Consider the following 19,341-nt stretch of genomic DNA (forward strand, 5'->3'; position numbering starts at 1 on the left):
AAATTTCTTCTTTTGATGATTCTCTATCCTTGGATTTTGCACAATTTCTTCCTTATCACTAGCTTCCACAACCTCATCCTCAACTTGCTTCTTCGGTGCTTCATACCTTGTACCACTTCTCAAGTGAATGGCACTAACCGTTTCATGTCTTGGGGGATTACTTTGAGGTGGTAATTGCCCCTTTTGTCTTTGTGAGCTTGAAGATGCTAGTTGAGTCAATTGGGTTTCCAACATTTTGGTGTGAGCTAGAATGTTGTTGATGGTGGTTTCCTTTGATTGACTATCTTTTTGCATTTGAGTGAAAAATTCTTGTTGATTCTTTTGCATTTGAAGGACCGCTTTTTGAACATCAAAACCTCGGTCATTTTGTTGATTGTATGGAGATTGATTTTGGTAACCTTGGTTTTGGTTGTAAAAGGGTCTTTGATTTTGGTTTCTCATGGGAGGTGGGGTGTATGTTGTTTGAGGGTTTTGAACATTTTGGCTTTTGTATGAGATATTTGGATGGAATTTGGTGTTTTCATTGTAATAGTTTGAATAAGGGATACCACTCTTGTATGCTTGGAAAACATTCACTTGTTCATTTGTTCCCCTACATTCACTTTGGTCATGTCCCAAAGTTCCACAATTCTCACATATCCCACTTGGGATTGATGAAGATGCCGTCATGGCATTAACATGATGCTTTGGTGATTTTGAGGCTTCTTCAAGTCTAGCCATAGCCTTTTCAAACTTGAAATTGATGGTATCAATGTGAGCACTAAGTTGAGCACCCAATTGAGTAACGGAGTCCACTTCATGCTTTCCTCCTCTAGTAGCCTTGCGAGGTCTACTATATTGTGAGTTATGGACCGCCATTTCCTCAATTTTGTTCCAAGTTTGATTGTCATCAACTTCGGTGAACATTCCATTTGATCCCATGTTGAGAATGTTCCTTGAATATTCATATAGACCGTTCCAAAATTGTTGTACCAAAAACCACTCGCTAAGTCCATGATGAGGACATGAGCGACAAATTCCTTTGAACCGCTCCCAAGCTTCATACAAAGATTCTTCATCCCTTTGCTTAAAACCCGTAATTTGAGCTCTTAGCATGGTAGTCTTTTCCGGTGGGTAGAATTTTTTGTAGAAAGCTAGAGCCAACTTCTTCCAAGAATCAATTCCGAGAGTGGCCTTATCAAGGCCCTTCAACCATTGTTTCGCGGTGCCAATTAGAGAAAAAGGAAATAAGACCCATCGAATTTGGTCTTGAGTTACACCGGTTTGAGAAATCGCATCACAATAGTCACAAAAGGTCTCCATATGAGAGTGAGGGTCTTCACTAGGCATCCCCCCAAATTGGCTTCTTTCGACTAATTGGATAAATGCGGATTTAGCAATCAAATTTCCGGTTAAATGTTGTGGTGTGGGAGTACCGTTGGGTAGGTTCTCCTCGGTGGGTACGGAATGTGATGAAAACTTAGGCATTGTGGGTTGATTTTGTGTTGTATTTTGTGTTGGGTTCTCCTCACCTTCTCCTGCAAAAGGGTTGATGAACTCAATAGTTGGTTGAATATCTACAACCTCACTAATACCTCTCAAATTTCTCCTAGCAAGTCTTCTATTGGTTGTCAAAGTTCTTTCAATTTCACGATCAAAAGGTAACAAGTCACCTTGTGACCTTCTAGACATGCAAAATATCAAACAACTAGAAAACAATTAGAACAAACCTTGAGGAGTTTTACTTCCTCAAGGGAAAGAAAGACACAACTAATAACAATGTATGAAAATCTAAATCAAGTTAACACAGTCCCCGGCAACGGCGCCATTTTTGGTCGGACTAAATCTTTTCGGTAACTTGTCGTTAGGAGCACCTAGACCAAAACACAATTTATAGCTTCACAACCAACTCTACAATTAGTAAAGAGGCAAGTAAAGGTCGGATCCCAAGGGACGGGAATTGAGATGAGATTTCTATTGCAACTAGCGGTGTCTTAGGGGTGTCACAATTTGGGTTGATGTAGAAGGTCACTAAACTAAATAGCAATGAAAGTAAACTAGCAAGATGAATTAAAAAGGGTTGTAAACAATTGATAAAAAGCACTAGGGTGTCATGGGGTCATAGGGGATTCATGGGAATTGATCATACAAACATGTTCTCAAATTATAAGCAAGCAATTATTGTTGTGATAGATTGAGTTGGGTTATATCTTACAATCCTAGGAAAGTTTGGGTCCCAGAGCCGAATCGATTAGATTGTACAACACCTACAAGTCAACTTAGTCTTCCCTACTCAACAACATGCATGGTCTAATGAGACTCGAGTTGATTTATGTCTTACAAGTCTCATTGAAAAGGTAGGTGATGGGTAAAAAATGCAAGGATTCATAGGCTCGCATTTCATCAAACATAATATGTGCATGAGTTGAGATCAAAACAAGCAAGCAAATAAACCATGAAAGCATATTAATTTAAGCATAAATCATTCCCCATGTTGGTTTCCCCTAATTACCCATTAACCCTAGCTAGGTGACTACTCACTCATTATCATGTTGAACATGCTAGCAAGGTTGTCAATCATACCAACAAAGTGAAACATGATGAATAAATGAAAGTAATTAACAATAATTAAAAAGGGATTAAGAGAATTATACCTACTAATGATTCCAATAATAAAGCAAAGAATAAAAGAAGTACTTGATGCTTGATTGAGAGGTTGTCAATCTCCCAATAATAACCCAAATAATCTTCAATTACCCAAAATAAAGGATGAACAAAAGAGAGATTAAGGAAATAAAACTTGTATTAAAACTTGATTAATTGTTGATTACAAAACTAAAGAGAGATTTGATTGATATTAACTACTCTAAGAATTGATAAGAAGAACATGCTCTTCCAATTAGACTAATGGGGTATTTATAGTGGGGATTAGGTGTAGGAATTAGGGTTAACTAAGGGCTTAAATGACGATTAAGGGGGCGTTTGGTAGGGGGTATTCAGGTAAGGGAAAGGGAATTAAAAGGGGTGATACCCTTTGTTTGTGTTTGTTTGAGCAAAAGAATGATACCCTTTACCTCATTCTTACCCCCGCACTCCTCTAAATCCTTACCCCTCACCCCCCCAAGGTATCAATTTTCATTCCCTCATTCACCCACCTTCACATATCACCAACACTCACTACCAACCGCCACAACCATGACTGCCATCACCATGTACGACCCACTCTCCGACGACCTCCCCACACCGGAGACGTAAATCACTCGCCGGCGCGCCCCCACGACATACCCACCGCTCCTCATGTGAAAGTCAACCCACCACCATTAGAAACACCAACCCAAAACCTTAAAAACCTCCCCCACCACTCGAAATCCCCTCCCCCACCCACGAAACCACTAGATCTGGTGGTTTCGTGGGTGGGGGAGGGGATTTCGAGTGGTGGGGGAGGTTTTTAAGGTTTTGGGTTGGTGCACATTAACAACGTTGGGATGGCGTCGGGGTATGGAGGGGCGTGAAGGTGGTGCTGGCAGCAAAGGGTCGGCGCCGGCGTTCACTTGTGGTGGACGGTGGACAGTGGTAGTGTTAGTAGTGGCGGTGACTGGTGGTTATTGGAAAAATAGTTGGTGGATGTATATTAATGGCATTCCCTTACTTATCTTAACCAAACAAAGAGTTAAATTATGGGTAATTTCATTTTTTTCCCCCTCTTACCCTTTCTTGATTTCATTCTCTTTCCCTTTCCCGTACCAAACGCCCCCTAAGTCCCTACTTAAGAAAACGCCGGTATTTTTAGAAGGATGGGCATCTTTCTTTGAAGCTTGAAAAACGAAGTTGTGCTGCCTTGGAATCCGTGCGTCTTAGGCTCGGGACGGCCGGATTCTATTGTCTCTGCCCGGGCGTCTTTGGGAGAAGACGAGCGTCTTCTAGTGCTGCTGCCCGGGCGTCTTGGGTAGAAGACGCACGGATTGTGGAGGTGGAGGACGGGCATCTTCTAGGCAATCCGCACGGATTGCTGGACAACTTCATTTCTTCTTCTTTTCTTCTTTTTCCTTCGTAAAATCCTTGGGGATTTCCTCGGGGATGCAAGGATATTTTCTCATCATTGCCCATCTACTATAATGTGTACAAAGGCCTTCTAATCTTGTCTCTCCTTGATGCTTGGTCATTGAATTCAATCAATTTAGCCTCATTTTGCCATGAAAATGCAAGGTTTGCACTCCTTTCCTACCAAGGACACAAAACCTCAAAGAATATGCAAAACAAAGAACTAAAAACAATAAATGACCCAAATATGCACTAAAAAGCATAGGAACAAGGCTAATTCGGGGACTAAATATGCTCTAATTATGGTCACATCAGCTGCGGTCCCCCACTGGCGGCAAGGAGTACTTGTTGCGATGGGTACTCTGGCAGGGCTATACACTTTAGTGTGTAGTCAGTTGTGTGGAGTTAGAGATGGAGTTGTGGAGATTGGTTTGAGCTGATTCAGCTGTTTATGTTACTGTTTCATTGTGCCTATTGTTTTTATGTAATCAGTACTGACCCCGTTAATTGATATAAAAACTGTGGTGATCCATTCGGGGATGGTGAGCAGTTGTTGAGCAGGTATGATGGCTTATGCGAGGGATAGCTGGGATGGAGTCACCACCGGTCTTAGAGTCTTCCGCTGTGTTTGGATTAGTTGTTTTAGTCTTTTGGGTTTTGAGAACAGTTGTATTCCTTTTAACAGTTTTGGAGCTTCGTTATATGACTTAAACTTTATTATCATTTAATTACATTTCGTTATTGTCTATTTGAGTATCATTGCCTCGGGTAGCCGAGACGGTGGCGTTCTCATACCTTAAGTGGTCCTGGTAAGGCACTTGGAGTATGGGGGTGTCACAATTATGGGTAAGGAGGTGATGTAAGTTTATGGAACGTGAGAATAAAACGATTGAAATGAGGGATTCTAATAGTGGTAACTTGGGAGGTTTAAGGATTATGAAGGGAGAAAATTATAAATGGGTTGGTTAAGGATATATGTATTGGAAAGGTCGTTGTAGATAGATGGAAAAGAATGGTGTATGTTAGGCCCAGTTTAGCCTGGTCTGACTCTAACTTAGCCTGACCCTACTAGGCTGATTAAGACCTCCAGGGGCCGGACAAATCTGACTACTATTTGACAGATGAAGAGTATTACAGGATAAGCAGGCTATTAGATCCTGGAAGAAGAGCCTGATAGTAAGTACGGAATAGCCTGGTGGGGCATTCAAACAAGCTGGATTAAGAAGATAAACAAAAAGTGCAGTTGTATGAGTCAATAACCGTGTCCTATTCTCAAGGAAGACCAAGTCCAACCATGAAACTATATCATCTATGAATCAGGACAGAAAGAAGAGGAAAAGCTGAAGATTGGTTGAGAGTGGAACGGGTCAAGCGAATTAATAGGGAGCGTGCCCTATTAATCCGGCAACAGATCCTACAATTGGGAAAAACGTTGAGGATGAATATAACGGTAGCATTTATAGAACTATAAATAGCAGAATCTAACAATTGTAAAGACATTCATTATTAGTCGATTATTTACACTTTATCTCTCATTTTATTTCCTGAATATTCAGCTACACACACAAGATTGTACTCAGCTTATCAAAATAATACAAACGTTATTCCTTATACAAAATTCTTCCCTTGTTATTCACTCATAATATTCCAAACTTATAGAACTAGATACCCAAATTACTCTTTGATCAAGCCAGATCCGTTCAGGGGAAATCCTGCTAAAACAATTGGCGCCCACCGTGGGGCATCTAGTTCTTTAATCAAAAAATTCCTTTTACCATTTTCCATTTAATATTCACATACAAAAATGGTGGAACTAACCCCAGAACAACAACTAGCGGCTGCCCTGGCCAAGATCAAGGAATTGGAGACAATCCAAGAGAAGGCGGCCAAGCGAAGCGAAATCGTGAGCTTAAGGAATCGAGTCGACTGAAAAAGAAATTGGAAAATCAGGCTTCAGGTTCCAAGACCAGATTTGAGCCAGGAACCCCATTCTCATCCATTATCAAAAACATTAACTTTTCCAAGTTTGGAACTCCGGAGAAGGATACCTTATCCGGTACCCGGACCACTCCCAATGATGAAACAAACAAAACTGAAGAAGCAATAATGATGGCTATGCTTCAGGAAATTCAAAAACTCTACAACAAAATAGAAAATATACCAGGAGTGCCAGACCCCGTGGCTGAAGTAGAAATTGACAGCTTTGCTGACTCGCCCTTTGCAGATGAAATTGCAAAGATTAATCTCCCCAATAAATTCACCGTCCCATCCATGAGAACTTATGATGGAACCTCTGATTCACAAAATCACGTTGCTATATTCAAACAGAAAATGCTAGCTGCCTCAATACCCAGTGAACTCAGGCAGATCTGCATGTGTAAAGGCTTTGGTACAACCCGACCGAGCAAAGATTGCAATGGTTCATTAATCTCCCAAATGGAGGTATCAAGAATTTTGCAGAATTGATCAATGCTTTCAATCAACAATTTGCAAGCAGCAGAGATATGGCCAAGAGACCCAGTAACCTGTTCAGGGTAAAGCAACTTCCTGAAGAATCTCTCAAAGAATTCCTGGCAAGATTTGTCAAAGAGAAGGTGGCCATTCCCAGGTGTGATGAAGAGACAGTGGTAGAAGCCTTCAGGCAAGGAGTCATGCTTGATAGTGACATCTATGCAGACTTAACCAAGAAAGCATGCCCAACCTTTGCCACTGTTCAATCCATCGCCTTAGAGCATGTCAGATTGGAAGAAGATCTCAATTTTAGGACGAACTCATCCGGAGGAAAGCAAGGCTATGGACACACTAACAGGAAAAGCTCCTACCAGAAAGGAGGCAACCCCAGATCAGCACCCTATTCCAGGCCTGAACGATCTGAAGTCAACATGGCACAAGAACACAAAGGTAACCTCTCTAGCCTTCCAACTATTCCTGAATATAACTTCTCTATTAATACTGCAGGATTAATCAAATGCCTGGAAAGCCTGGGAGATACAGTCAGATGGCCCAAGAAATCCGACAACCCCAGGAAAGACCCAACAAGATGGTGTGACTTCCATCAGGACATCGGGCACACCACAGAAGAATGCATCCAACTCAGGAAACAGGTGGCATATCTCCTAAAGAAAGGCTTTTTGAAGGACTTAATCCAGCAGCCAAAGAACAAAGATGAAGGACAAAACAAGAGAGATTCAGGGAACGGCAGAGATCCTCCTCCTCCTCCCCCCATCTATGAAGTTAAGTTTATAAATGGAGGATCAGAAATATGTGGTCTGACCAGCTCAGCTGCCAAAAGAATATCCAAGGAATCCAGACTTCAACCCCCTTCAAGGTCCAAGTCATTGCCTGCTATTACTTTTGATGACTCGGACCTGCAGGGAATATCAAATCTACACCATGATAGCTTGGTAATCACCATGCAAATTGGCACAGCTAAGGTATCAAGAATCCTGATAGACGGAGGCAGTTCAATCAATCTGGTGATGCTTGACGTCCTCAAAGCTATGAAGATAGATGAAGGAAAGATCATCAAGAAATCCAGCGTCCTGGTTGGATTCAGCGGAGAAACAAAGAACACCCTGGGAGAAATCAGCCTGCCAACCTATGTGGAAGGCGTGGCTTCATATGATAGATTTGGAGTAATGGATTGCCTATCCTCATATAATGTAATCCTGGGTAGACCATGGATCCACAATGTCAAAGCAATCCCATCAACATACCATCAATGTGTGAAAATACCAACCGAATGGGGGATAACCACCATCAGGGGAGAACAGAGGACGGCTCAGGAATGTTACACTCAGGCTTTGAAACCCTCAAAGTCAGGTAAGTCCCTTGCATAGCAATTAAAGTCACTTGTCAGGGAAGAGTATATTGCACAATCACAGATGGAAACAGGAGAGGTCATGTTGGACCCAGAATTCCCTAACAGGAAAGTACTTGTAGGGTCAGATGCACCAGACTCGGTCAGACCCAATCTGGTCAGCTTTCTCAAAACTAAAATGTCTTGTTTTGCTTGGTCACATTTTGATATGACTGGTATAGATGCTGATATTATAACTCATAAGGTTAATATTGACAAATCCTTTAAGCCTGTACAACAAAAGAGAAGAAAATTTGCTGCAGAAAGGCATGAAATCATTAACCAAGAAGTTGACAAGCTACTGGACATGGGAATGATCAGGGAAGTAATGTACCCTGACTGGCTTGCAAACGTAGTAGTCGTCCAAAAGAAAAATGGCAAATGGAGAGTCTGTGTAGACTACACCGACCTAAACAAAGTCTGCCCAAAAGATCCATTTCCTCTGCCACACATCGATGCAATGGTGGATGTCATTGCAGGCCACGAAATGTTAACATTCATGGATGCCTCCAGCGGATTCAATCAAATAAAGATACACCCCCGCAGATCGGAAAGCCACGACTTTCATTACTGAAAGAGGTATATATTGTTATACTGCTATGCCCTTTGGATTAAAGAATGCAGGTGCAACCTATCAAAGGCTAGTCAACATGATGTTCAAAGACCAAATATGAGATACCATGGAAGTCTACATAGATGACATGGTAGTCAAGTAAAAAAAGGTAGAAGACCACGTCAAAGACTTGGAAGTAGCCTTTCAAATACTGGAGAAATTCAATATGAAGCTCAACCCACAAAAATGCCATTTTGGAGTCTCAGCAGGCAAATTCTTGGGCTATATGGTGACAAAAAGAGGAATAGAAGCCAGCCTTGAACAGATCAAAGCTATCCTGGGGCTAGAACCACCAAAGACGGTCAAAGACATACAAAAGCTGACTGGAAGAATAGCAGCCTTAAACAGGTTCATATCAAGATTGTCAGAGAGGTGCAAATCATTCTATAATCTGCTAAGGAAGAACAAGGACTTTCAGTGGACCCCTGATCATCAGGCTGCCTTTGAAGACCTGAAAACATATCTATCCTCTCCTCCCTTGCTTTGGCAAAACCAGTCAAAGATGAACCCCTGACAAGTATACCTGTCGATCCACAAAACTTCTTTGTCGGTGCAGTCTTGGTCAAAGAAGCAGACGGACAACAACACCCTGTCTATTACGTAAGTAAAAGTCTACTGGATGCAGAGATCAGGTATGGCCTGCTTGAAAAATATGTTTTAGCTTTAATTATGAGTCGCACAAAATTAAGACCATACTTTGAAAGCCACCCTATAATAGTCAGAACCAATCTTCCTATCAAGTCTGTACTTAGGAAGCCAGAATTGTTCGGACGAATGTGCAAATGGTCAGTCCAGCTGAGCACATACAACATAACATTTGAGCCAAGGACAGCAATTAAATCACAAGCACTAGCGGACTTTGTGGCTGATTTTAGTCCAACCCTAGAACCCGACCTAATAAAAGAAGTAAATAAACTGACCAGCGACCAAACAGACCTAGAATGGACCCTATTTGTCGATGGTGCAGCCAACATGAGGGGCACGGGCTTGGGGTAGTACTAAAATCGCCACGGGGGATAAGATAGTACAGGCTATAAGTCGTGCATTTGAGGCTACCAACAATGAGGCAGAATATGAAGCCTTAATAGCTGGATTAAAGGTATGTATTGACCTTGGTGTGCAAAACCTAAAGGTACGTACTGATTCCCTTCTTATTTCCAACCAAGTAAATGGAATATATACTGCAAAAGACTCAAAAATGATGCTTTATTTGGAAATTGTTCAAATTTTAAAATCAAAATTCCGCAATTTTAATATTGACCAAATTCCCAGGGACTTGAATACCCAGGCCGACGCCTTAGCCGGCCTAGGATCCAACTTCAGTCCCCTTGATTTCGACAAAATACCCATTGTACATTTATTAGAACCTGCAATAAATAAACAAGATGAAAGTTTCCCAATTTATGTTGCCAATTCTTGGACAAAACCTTACTATGATCACAACAGGGAATCCTTCCCCTAAATAAGCAAGATGCCAGAGCACTAAAAATAAAAGCTGCTTCATATACTATTATTAACAACGTGCTTTTTAAGAAATCGCAGTGGGCCATACCTCGGATGCCTAGAGCCACAAGAAGTCGAGCGATATTATCGAAAATCCATGAAGGATACTTGTGGAAATCATAAAGGTGGAAGAAGTCTGGCAAGCAAAGTACTCAGAACAGGTTATTATTGGCCCACCTTGAGGGCCGATTGCCTGGAATTTAGCTCTAAATGTAAAGCTTGTCAGATTCACGGACCATATATCCATCAGCCATCTGAGGAACTACATTCCATATCCGCACCCTGGCCATTTATGAAGTGGGGCATGGATATAGTAGGGAAACTACCTCAAGCACCCGGACAAAAAGTTTTCATGCTAGCAATGACTGATTACTTCTCCAAGTGGATAGAAGCTGATTCATACAGGCAAGTCAAGGAAAAGGATGTCATATCATTCATCAAACACAACATCATATGTAGATATGGCATCCCCTCTGAAATAGTATGTGACAATGGCACGCAATTCGTGGGAAAAAGAACAGAAGCCTTCTGTGCTCAATGGAACATCAATCTGGTAACCTCCACACCAGAATATCCAAAAGCTAACGGTCAGGCAGAATCGAATAACAAAGTAGTAATCAGCTGCATAAAGAAGAAGCTAGAAAGAAGGAAAGGCAGATGGGCTGAAGAGCTCCCCCTGGTCCTCTGGGCTGACAGAACCACGCCTAAAACATCCACAGGCCAAACCCCCTACTCCTTGGTCTATGGATGTGAAGCAGTAATCCCCGGCTTTGAATTGCTTATCGACTTCTTCCTTAATCTTGAGAGCCCATTCCGTTCTCATTCGACGAAGCTTCTGTTTTACAGGCTTGAAACCTGGCTTAATTGGGATTCTATGTTCGGCAATATCCCTGTCGATCCCTGGCATGTCTTTGTAGGACCACGCGAAAACATCTTTGAACTCGTGTAGGAGGTCTATGAAGTCGGCCCTTTCGGTAGAGCTTAGGGTAGTCCCTATCCTAAGTTCTTGGGGTTCTAGTTCGGTTCCTACATTGATAGGTTCGGTGTTCTCTAATACTGGTCCCCCTTCCCCTTCCTGTAGTATTTCTTTGGCTACGTAGGGAGGTATTTCAATTGAGTCTGGGTCTTGGTCATCCTCAGTATCATCGTAAATAGAATTGCACTCAAGATAAAACAAAGAGTAAGCAGAACCTGATTTATTCATATTAAAGTTTGAGAAAAGTTGAAACAAAGAAGCCATATGATCTGTGGTCAGTGGCGGCAAAGGGACAGTGGTTGGGACATTTCCCGAACTACTGTTACTACTCGAGGCTAAGCTGGGAGAAACAAAGGGAATGGGGATGACGACAGAAGGTGACTCCTTAGCGACTTCCCTAGACTCCGACTCTGACTCCGACTCTGACTCTGACTCGAACTCATCATCTTCTGGTTGTCCCTTGAACATCTCTCCTTCTCTAGTGATGATCTTGAAGAGTCTTCCTCGATTGTTGGTCCACTTGATTGATTTTCTCCATCCTTTCTGCTGACTCGCGTTAGTTTCTGTGATTAACGCGGTGGGGGTGAAGCGATCGTCTTGAAGTATCATGGTAATGATCTCATTCTACGCGGCTCTAACGAATCGATCCTCTCCAAACAATAGACTAACAGCTTGTTCGTCTAAGCAAGGTGCTTGACGGGTTTTGACGGTAGGAACCGTTTCTGGAGGGATGAAGTAGCAATCGTGAAAGATCTCGATTCCGGCTAGCTCCCTCTCGAGATAATGACAAGGCTCGGGAAATCCGTGAAAGAGTTCTAGACTTCCTTCCTTAACGAAGTACCCATTTAGGGTAGGGAGATAGGGTCGCATTTAGACTCCTACGTACTTACGGTTTTGAACTTGAGCAAGCATCTCGAGAACTTCCTCTTTGGTGGGTTTGTACCCTAGTCCAAGTGGTATCCTTTTTGAGTTGCCTTCCTTGTACGGTGCGAAGGTGTTTCTTCGGATAGGGTTCAAAGGCATTCCAGGGAAGTATCCCTGGGATTTGAGTATGTGGTTGACCACCAAGTTGGAGTAGGGATCATAATATAAGGGTGTCAATTCGCTTTCTATGACATTTATGCTTTGGAAGCCCCCAAGTTCATATACTGGATCTGCAAGGACTTGATTGTTCGACTTCTTTTCAATTATTTCCTTGATGGGTGACAAAGTGATCGTCACCACTTTGCCATTTAGTGGGATCTTGATCTTTTGATGAAGGGTGGATTTTACCGCTTTGGAAGCGTGAATCCAAGGTCTTCCTAGAAGTATGTTGAAAGAAGCTTCGATGTCCACTATTTGGAAGTTAACCTTTCCCTCAATTGGCCTTGTGGCTATGGTTAGGTTAACGAGTCCTACTACCTTTCGTCGTGTACCATCATATACACAAACACCTTGATTGGTAGGGGTCCAATCCGACTCTTTCATGCCTAATTTGTATGCCGTTTTGAGGGGTATGACGTTGACCGCAGAGCCATCATCTACCAAGGTCATTGGCACATTCTTCTTTAGGCAAATGACAGTGATGTAAAGAGCCAAGTTGTGACTAGCGCCAAAAGGTGGCAAATCTTCATCTGAGAAAGTAATAGGATTACTTAGCTTTGGTGATTCTTGGAAGACCAAGTTGACTACATCTTCGGGTGTGGAGTTATGTGCTACATTTAGTTTGGCCAAAGCTTGCAGTAAAGCTTGGCGATGTGGGAATGAGCTTGCTACCAATTGCCAGACTGAAAGATCAGCCTTTGTCTTCTGTAATTGCTTGAGCAAATGATCAGTGGAGTCATCTTCGTTATCATTTGGTGTGACAACGTTGGTTGGACCGTTTTGAGTAGGACTTTGATATGGACGCCCCGAACGAGTTAGGCGGTCCACATCTTGGTCTTCACCATTTTGGACTATTTCTTTGACTAGGGAGTTTTCAATAAGATACTCGTCCTCATCATCATCGGCCCATACTCCATTGATTGTAGCTAGTTCCCTTATTCTCATGATTTCATCCTCTAATTGCGTGATTTGGTCGACTAGTTTATCAACCACGGCGACTATTTCTTGCATAGTAGCGTTTGGAGAGAAGATTAGTGGCACATGCTCCTTGGGTGTTGCGTTGGGATCATGTGAAGTCGTCACCACATTTTCTAATTCCCAAACTTGTCTATCCACACTCCTTGCCCATGTGATGAAGTCGAAAATGGTAGAGGAGATAGTAGAGTAGAACCCTTCATTCTCAATCGCGTGGATCTCATCTTCAATTGGAGAAATGAGGTGTGAACAATCTAAGGTAGATTCTTCACTTGTGATCACTAGAATCCCAAGAGGGTTCTGAGTGTTGTTGGGTTTACCTCCCGGCGGTATTGGTAGTCGACCATCTTCAATCATGTCTTGAAGCACATTTTTCAATTTGTAGCATTTTTCTGTGTCATGCCCCTTGCCCCTATGGTATTCACAGTACGAGTTCTCATCCCAGAACTTGGATTTCTTTTCGGGTTCAGGAGTAGGTCCTATGGGTTGGAGTTTGCCTTGTTTCATTAACCTTTTTAGAGCGTTGGAGTAAGTATCCCCAAGATTTGTGAATTTCCTTGGTGGGGTACTTTTCTTGGATGGCTCGAGAAGGTTAACTTCATCGGTCTTGCTAGTGGAGCTGTATGAACGACTTGTTGAGCCTTGGTATCCTCGACCTACCATTTTGGACAAGAGCCCTTTACGGATGCCATCTTCAATCCTTGTCCCTAGTACGGTTAAGTCCTTTAAAGTTTTGATGTTTTGGTATCTCAAATGATTGGCATAGATGGGTTTGAGATTATCCACGAACTTCTCCACAAGGGTAGCCTCATCCGGGCGTTCAACTAGTTGGGTACTAGTCTTTCTCCACCTACTTAGGAAGTCGGTGAATCCTTCTTTGTCATTTTGGGTAAGAACCTCTAAAGTGCGCATGTTAACTTGGATCTCGGCATTATCCGCATATTGCTTAGCAAACTCGATCGCGGCATCTTCCCAAGTGGCGATTTTCTTGTGTTGTAAAGAATAGAACCATTGCTTGGGGATGGTGTCAAGAGATGAAGGAAAGATCCTTAAGAACATCTCGGGTTTGATGCCTTTGATAGACATGTAATCCTTAAAAGCACGGATGTGGTTCAAAGGGTTTTCGTGCCCCTTGAATTTAGGGATATCCGTCATATTGAAGTTGGTTGGCAATTTGGAGTTGACGGCCTCATACTTGCGATTATTCTCCCTATAAATGTCATCCCCTTTAAGATACATCAATTGCTCCTCTAAGTATTGGAGCCTTTTGTCGGCTACAGTCATTCCCATGGGAGGATTTTCGTCCTTGGATTCACTCGCGAAGTCACCCACTATTTCACTTTCTTGAGGAGGCAACCTTCCCTCTATGGCGTAGATCCGACCCTTGATGGTGTCAAGGCGATCATACACTTGATCTTGGGTAACTTGGATTTGAGCTAAGGCGGCTAGGATTCGATCATTACCATCTTGAAGTTGGTTGAAGTTCACGTCGCTTTCAGGCATCTTGAAAACAAGATAAGAGATCGATGACGAATAAAAACACGGTCGACCATTCTAACACACTTGCTAAGAGAAGAAATGTTTGGACTCGTGAAGTGGGTGTGTGCCACTTGTGTTTACTGAGCTTTGAAGAAAAGACAAAATTTTGAAAATGTGTATCCTAGTCAACTATAGTGTTGTTGTAGGAGTGGACTCGAAGTGAGGTTTTGAAATGGGCTTGGGCCCGAAATTTGACTCGACAAACGGACAGAGTTTTGACTGGGTTTTGCGCTAATCAAAGGCCTTTTTCGAAATTTTTCATTTTAAAAAGGATTTTGATTTTTACAAAAATCGTCATGGTTTCGTTTAGAAATGGTGATCACGTAAGGTACAAACATCTATACAAGCATTATAACGGGATGCTGAGTGCATTTAAAAGGATTTTGGTTTAAAGGGTGGGTTGCCATACCGAACCATCAAACCCGAAGTCTGTGGAGAGGCTCGTACCAAACAAGAGTAAAGCCGATTCCTAATCCATTTCCTCAAGCAGTGAAGGCCCTTGATACAAACAAGAGTAAGCATCATGGTATGGATGACGTCAATCGCTATCCATCCTTAGGCCCAAATAAGAATTAGGACTGTTTAAACGGGACGATTGGTCGAATGGGTTGGGTTGGGCCTAGGAAGGCCGAATAAAACGGTCTAGGAAGACCGAGTTATGAAAACCGACAATTGTCTTGTACAAACTATTCCCTAACCTTGTTCAAGTTTCACCCTTGGCTACACGTAAGTGTATTATCCCCAGCGGAGTCGCCAAACTGTGGACAATGGGGCCCATGGGGGAGCTTGGGAGAGAGAACAAGCGTTTGCATTTTGTGGAGTCGCCACCAATTTTTATGGGAAATTGGAACCGTTCGAATACCTCGTGCCATGTCAAGACACAAAGTAGAGACATGAACACCAAGCAATCATTACCCTTAGCATTCTATGTCTAGAATGACTGTCGTGGATGCCAATGAACACGGATGTTCACAGAGATCTGGAGTAAGGGGTGAGGGTACGTATTAGGAAGCTCTTTTGATCGAACACCTAATCCCGCCCGCCTCGATAGCGGCCTCTACTAATGATTAGGGACATCATTTATACTTGATATATCGTCGATTATATGCATGCAATGCAACATCCATTAAATTAATCCTAACATGTGAAGATTAACTAAGTCGGTGGACACGTAATTTAACATACAATTAATGTGAAAGTAGGATTTAATGCTCAATTACATACGAAGGCATACAAAAAATATGATAAACAAAATAATAAAAATTACAATAATAAAAATTACAATAATTACATTGGGTTCATTGATTTATGTCGAAAATACCTTTAAAATGGATAATTTGAGAAAGAAAATAAAAGAAAGAATTAACAAACAGATCAGTAGGTGATAATATGGATAATAGTCAATTATACGTAAGCTAATTAAACTAGGTCAAGCAACAACGGAAATTCAGAGACAGAACTCATCCTGGAACAGGCGCAGCAGGACTGCGCCCTTTGGAAGAGGCGCAGCAGTTGCTGCGTCTGTTCCAAGGGTGAGTTCTGGCTATGAAGCCGGAACTGCAAATCGTTAATGTTAAGTGCTGAATATAAACGATTAATTACGATATTTACTCGGATGGAAGTGATTATCAGGTTATTTACATGTGATTAATGGTCATAAAAGCAACAAAACATGGATGAGACGGATGCAAACGAATTAATTACATGGATGAACGATTGATTAGTGACATGAGTGAACAAAATAGGTTAAACATGACGAATTCATGACAAATTAATGACGAATAATATAATAGGCAGATGAAAATATATCAAAGGTCGAATTCCAGAAACCCAATATGAAAGAATCGAATTTCTACAACGCGGATTGAATTTAATGACGAAAACCCGCAAATATGAAATTATAAGGGATTTAAGTCGGATTTAATGACGAATTAAACATGTTAATGATGATGATTAATATACATATGAAATTATTATGATGTTGTAACAAAGAATTAGCAAAAACAAACGAAACAAACAAAGAACGAACGAATTTACAGAGGACGAAGGAAGAAGAAAGGAAGCAGGAACTGCGGCAGCCTTACGAAGAGGCGCAGCAGGAACTGCGCTCCTTCGAAGAGGCACAGCAGTTGCTGCGTCCTTTCTCGACGGTTTGTCTTCTGGAAATCCGTAAAAGAGAGGTTTTAAAAATCGGTTTTAAGAGGTGTTTTCGACATAAACCTTACAATATGATTACAAAAAGGTAAATAACAATAAATAAAAGAGAGATTTACACCCTCAGACTTACATGTTTGATGAAACGAGATGAACTACGTTTACGATTAGTGATGCTCGACTCGAATGTAGACGAAAGTGCCCTCGTAAGAGAAAAACGATTAGATTAGTTAAGTTGATTAGTTGTGGAGTTGGTCAAATTGGTCGGTCATGCAAACGAGGCTGGTACTCAGAAGGATCCGAGCTTACGTGGTCGAATGTTCAAGCACGTAGACGCCAAAAAGTAAGAACAAAGGTCTAGAATGCAAAGGGAGAAGAGAAGGGCGGACACTCGCGTGAGAAATATGGGGAGCGAAGGCTCCTATTTATACTAATCACGTGAAAGAATTAGGGTTTCGGAGAGACTTTGGAAGTGAATCTCGGAAAGATATGAAAAAAGATACGAGAAATACGCAGAAAAGGATCTGGGAAGAGGCGCAGCATGCACTGCGTCTCTTGGAAGAGGCGCAGCACCTGCTGCGTCTATTCCCAAGTGGTTTCCTTCTGCGGAAGAAAGATTTCCGTGTTTAAGTTATGGAATAAAGGGATAATTTGGTTTTCCTTAATATTTTGTATGAATATTACGGGTGATAGGCGGTCGCACACCTATGCAAAGATAATATTTATACCCTAGGCAACAAATTAATGTAGTACTTAGGGGTCGAACCCAAAGGAGACGGGAGTTATTAATTAATTGTTATGGATTGAATTTTACCTTGGACGATTACGTTTGAATTGGTTTGGGTTGAAGTGATAAAACAATAATAAATAAAATTTCTAGGGAGATCGGGTCACACATGCTAATTATGTATTTGCTCATGACAAGTTAAGAAGATTATTTTACGATAAATGTTTAGGCTTAAAGACACCCATCTTACGATATTAGTGTCAACCATAGACCGGGTCCTAGAGAAACTCTCGTCCATGACTAGGTCGTCCTACTACACATGCTTAGTCTAATTCAATTCCATGCCTCTCGACTTTTAGAACGAATGAACAAACTTAATCAATGAATAAGGCCTTTAAACATAGATTAAACATTATGGTGCAAACATGTGATAGAAACACTTATACAATATTAAATTATCCTTATTTTGACATTTACAAATTACTTAATCATGCATGACTCCCCTTACTCCTTAGACAAAGGAAATTACTCTAACATGTTGGAGTTGTAAACTAAACTAATGTTAATTAGAATGATAGATAACATAGTGTAAATAAGAAATAGAATTACCTTGAAGTAGGAAATGGAAATGAAGAACAAATGCAAATGGAAATAACTTGAAAAGAAGCTTGAATATAACTTGAACTTGATAATAGAAATGTTGTAACAAACTAATATAAACTAAAACTAAACTAAACTAAACTGAACTACCTACTAATATTTAGGGAGAATTTAGGAAGAAAAATATGTGTAAGAGTGTGTAAGAGGTCCCCAAGAAGTGTCGACCAAAGCTTCTATTTATAGGAGTGAAGGGAGTAATGGAAATAAGCTACGGGGGCTAACCCCGATCGGGGCCACCCAACCCCGATCGGGGTCGTGTATTTTTCTCAAATTTCTCTTAATTCCGTCTTAACTTTGCACTTAATGTTGATGCGAATCCGATGCTTATGTCTTAATGCGTCCGTCTAAGGTATCTTAAGCATCCTTTGGCATCCAATGCAAACTCTTATCATGAGCTTTCATTTGGATTTCATTTCTTTACATATCCACCAACTAAGATTGGTTTCCTCTTGCTCGGGTTTTCCAATTTCTTCCCAAAATGGCCCTATGCTTCCCGAAACTCCTTTGCATGATCAAGACTTGCTCTCATTAACCTCGTGAACTCTTGTACTTGCTACTTTGATGGGAAAAAGCTACTAAAAGCTTAATTTCCTACAAAACACAATGGAAAACAAGCAAGCACAACTAGAACACGGAATTAGCTCGCAAACACTAACATTAGTGCAAATGACATGTAAAATAGAGGTAAAATAGACGGTTAAAATGTATATAAAATGGACCTATCAAACTCCCCCAAGCTAAACTCTTGCTTGTCCTCAAGCAAGATCATCCCAACATTGCAAATCCCAAGTAGCTAACAAGCAATTGATTCAAATCCCGAAACAACATGGGCATAAGGATATGCAAAATCATGGATGAGATTTACATGGCGGCGTAGCGTAGAAGATTTCAAGTAAACTTTTCGGCTCTTGCATGATCTTTTGGCTTTCGGACTCTCACGATCCACTCATAACTCAATTTTGTGTAAAGGACATTTTTTTTTTGTGAATAATCACCCAAGCTATCCTCGAATCATGAGAATGTGCCCGCAATCTAATATGGTAAACAATCAAATCATAAGCAAAGCCATCAAATGCAAGCAAATAATGAAGCCAAAGGGTTAGAAGAAGGCTTTATTGTGATATGGGACATAAGGGGGACAAATGATTATGGATATATGGAGCTAATGTTAAGCTAGCAACAAAACCATGTGAAAATGTTCATTCCAACCCAAAATAGCCCAATTAGAAGAC

The 19,341-nt window shown here is 41.3% G+C and overlaps 1 non-coding gene across 1 annotated transcript; it reads left to right on the forward strand.

Annotated features, from left to right (window-relative positions):
- The first annotated feature begins 988 nt into the window (after positions 1 to 988).
- LOC141616291 (small nucleolar RNA R71) lies at positions 989 to 1,095 on the forward strand. The gene has a single exon (XR_012530646.1). It is a non-coding gene; the product is annotated as a small nucleolar RNA R71 (small nucleolar RNA).
- The last annotated feature ends 18,246 nt before the right edge of the window (positions 1,096 to 19,341 follow it).

Source organism: Silene latifolia, chromosome 11, assembly GCF_048544455.1.
Source record: "Silene latifolia isolate original U9 population chromosome 11, ASM4854445v1, whole genome shotgun sequence".
Lineage (NCBI taxonomy): Eukaryota > Viridiplantae > Streptophyta > Magnoliopsida > Caryophyllales > Caryophyllaceae > Silene > Silene latifolia.